Raw genomic sequence first — 4,287 nt, forward strand, 5'->3', positions numbered from 1 at the left:
ACTACCCCCTTAAAAGAAGTTTCGTCCTCGAAACTTGAAACAAGCAAGTAAGAAGTAAAGCATGTAATTCACATATACAACAAATCTTCTATAAATAAGTGTATGCTCACATAATAACTCATAAAATAAGTCAAAAGTAGGTCAAAAATAGCGTTTTAAGTTAAAAGCGCGAAACTCTATCGTATTCTACCCCTCTTAAAAGGAGTTACGCCCCGTAACTCGCTAAGGCTTAAAACTTACTTAAAATTATTTACCAACTTTAGTAAAAAACAATTAAAATCTTTGCGGAAAATGAATAATAAAACACTAGAGAGTAATCACTTTCAAAAATCTTTTAAACTTTAAAAAAAATTAACCTCTATTTCAAGGTATTAAATAATTGCCTTCAATAATAAATCAACATAATAAAGAAGTATTTGAATAAGTACAAAAGGGTATAGTTTATGACAACTGAAAATTTTCTAAATTGAGTAGGAAAATTTTCAAATTCTTGAAATAATAAAGAATTACATACTGATACTAAAGACAATTTTGTAGGAAAACTATTTGAGCAAATACTAATATATTATCAAAATGCTATAATATAGTGAGAAAAAGAACTTTATAAAACCTTTCGTAAGCTTTACTCGAAAATCATATTAAACACTTTTTCTTTTGTTTGTAAAATACGTTTGCTTTCTCCTCAAAATTTAATCAGCTTACATAACTCATGAAGTCTCACAATGACATAAAAAAATTACCCTTGATCCTACTACTTGATTAATCAAAATCAAATCAATTCATCATTATTCACAAGCAAAACTTGTTAGTATATATACTAACACAACATATACTTGAAGAAAAAAAAGACTTCCTTACTTAGGTCCTCAAAACTAAAACTCCTCAAAATTCATCTTCAAATTTCTTTTAAAGTACCACAATTAATATTCTCTCAAAAATAAACAGTACTCAACTTACTTGAGATAGTAAATAAACAATCTTTTCCTGAAAATTCATACAATCTTCATTCAATAAAATTAACTCCTTCACATAATATAAACTCAATGCTTAAATCCATAATAAAAATATGACTATTCTTTCCAAAATCAAACCTTGATTGACTAGTTTCTCCTTTTTTTCTCTTTATTAAGCTCCAGATTTCTCCCAAAAGAATATTTTATTCTATTAGAGTCACTTATTTCAATAAGTGATATACCTAATCCTTATAATCACTCTATCTTTCATATTGCCAAAACAACAATTATACACTATCTTCAAGCAAAAGTTTAAGACTACTCCCAAAAATAATACTCTCTTACACCAATAATCCTCAAAATCAACTTAGAATACATTTAGAGAATTCTAGTATATTACTTCACCTTTAAAACAAAAATGATCTAAAGGAACCTGCTAAAGTTTCAAATATGGTCTTACTTCGTACTTTCTTTGCTTAACTATAACAACGATAACTCCTTTGCGATTCAGCATAGGGGAAAATTCCTTAATTAAACCAGCTTCAAATATGGTACTCATATACCTTAAGGTCCTCATAATATTCCTTATTTTGTCACCTTTCAAAGGTTATCTCTATATCATTGCTAAGACGGTGTTGACTATATCCATAAACAAAATATATAACTTATCTAAATCTTAATAATTCCTCCAAATGGTATAAACCATTGACCTCCTACTTGTTTCCACAAATTATGAAATTTTCTTCCTTATCTGCCTAAACATTAAAGATCATCCAACTACATAAAACTTCAAATGACTAATTTCACAATTCTTAGCACATAATATAATGTATTGCCTTCTTCACTCCTACTAAAAAAAATAACTACTAAACTTCTTTCCTTCAAAGGAATAAACTAGAACAATTTTCACCTTTAATGATCTAAATAGTCAACTTGGCTTACTTTGAACTCATAGGTTCTCCTAACACTTATAAATCACAAAAAAAACATATTGATGCTTTACACAATGTATATAAATCACTTTGCATGAATTAGATCACATGCATACTGTCATTAAGACATTAAATAACCAAGTTCATCTCATAGAAAATATTGCCAAAAAAATATTCGTAAGAGATAGTAATACCAAACTTGCAAGTAGCTTTCTTAATAACATGTCATGAAAGACAGAAATAATAACTCAATTCTTATAATAACAATAAACTTTTCTTTTGCTTATGAAAAATACGAAGATTTTTCATATTAACTTGACAATAAGTCAAACTTCCTTAAAATATTTCAAAATAATCATTACAAATAGAACAATAAATAAAAACAATCTTTAAAAAAAATCAATACTTTATAAAAAATTTAGCTTTTAATTGAAAAATATATAAAGACTTATAAGATAAATACGGATTGCATGTTGAAATAATCGTCAAAATAAAAATAACATTTGAACTATAATTTCAAATGAATCGAAAAAATATTTGAAATTCTTATATAAAAAAAACTTTGTTTGATATTCTTGAAAAACATATATATATATATGACCAAAATTAGTTTTATTTGAGTACTAGGCTTAGTGTATGAATAATTAGTCGAGTGAGTTCCCAGGAAAGAGAGGTGCGGCACAAACGGCCAACTTAAGTACCAAGTCTTTCCTTAGCCAGAACTTTCCTCAGAAAAATAAATCCACATACTTATTCCGTTCTTCAAAATATAAATCAGAAAATATTTGTACTTGAAATATAAGTATTTGCTTTAAAGAAAGAAGTATATTTTTTTCACATAATATAAATGTCAAAAAAAAATGCAAATAGAATGCGAAACTCTAGCTTATATGCCCTTCCTAGATCTACCCATACTCTCATTGACTGTTTATTTTATTTTAAAAAGAACCTGGAAAACTGATACCACTTTGTAACACCCCCAAATTTCTCTCTTTTGGAAAACTTATTTTAATATAAAACTCCTTGAGAAACTTGAGAGTATTACCGCCACGTGATAACGTTAAAGGCTTTAATACTAACTACTAACTGAACTTTAAACTAATGCAGCGGAATAACTAACTAACTTCTCTTTATTAATATAAACTTTATTGTACAATATATAACAATGGAAATAAAGAAATAAAATAACAACTCCTTGACTAATTATGATTCCTCACTAGCTCCCCCATATGAAGTATGCATCAATCAACCTGTAAAATCTGCTCACCAAAAGGGTCATCACAGGGACAAGCCATAAAACAAAACAAAAACGCGTGTCAGTAAAAATACTGAGTACATGTATATGCGGAATATTAAACACTTTATTATTAAACTTTGAATATTTAATTTCAAAAACCTTTCTGGATACTTGATAATACTTGTATAACATAACTTTGAAATATTTAATTTCGAAAAACCTTCTAGATACTTGATAATACTTAAATACAAAGTATATAACCTTAATAAAAATCCTTTTTCCTTGCCTAGGTACCTTGCCTAAAGTGTGCACACCCCCCAAGTTTAGTATTCCTTACTGAGTCTATTACGAGGGGAACTACCTTGTCCACATGACTTATACAAAAAGTACATGGGTAAATAATATAATAGCTACCGTTCTTGCTAATAAATAACAAGCCGTGGCCTCTTTATAATTGTGATCATAAAAGATCATATATCTAATAAAAATCCTTCTGAAATAATCCTCCTTTAAAAAGAATAATAATTCTTAAAACTTAGCCATATAAAGGCATAAATGAAATAACTTGCTCAAGGATTAACCTTTGAAAAATAATAATAGTTCAAAAACACTCCTTTTAAAATATTAAACATGAATCAAAAGATCAAACTCCTTCTAAAGTATTTGAATATAAATTCAAAGATAAAACTTTATAAATATATTAAATGAAAGACATAATTCAAAGTTCATAAATAAAATTTATAAACATTCAAACATGTTCATATAAAACAGATGTAGTTCATAATAAAACTCATAAAAACATATATTTCAATCCAAAGTATTTTCCTAAAAACATGATACTACACTTGCAAAACAATTATTAAAGATCTACAAATACACGCACCTTGAAAATTAATAACTACTAGGGAGAAGAAAAAGGTAGGCTGAGAGGGAGAGAGATTTAAACTTGAGAAAAGAGATTTATTTCTCAAATTTGGTGTGAAAAATATGATGGGTGGAGACCCCTATTTATACTAGTTGGAAAAGTAGAATCGGAATAGGATTAGGAAACTAAAAGATAGATTTAGGAAAAAGATAAACTAATCTAGCTAAGATATAACTAATATTTACGCTTATCCAACTAAGATTAGGAAAAGATATAAATTATCCCATAATACATAATCAT

Source organism: Beta vulgaris, chromosome 7 (assembly GCF_026745355.1).
Source record: "Beta vulgaris subsp. vulgaris cultivar EL10 chromosome 7, EL10.2, whole genome shotgun sequence".
Lineage (NCBI taxonomy): Eukaryota > Viridiplantae > Streptophyta > Magnoliopsida > Caryophyllales > Amaranthaceae > Beta > Beta vulgaris.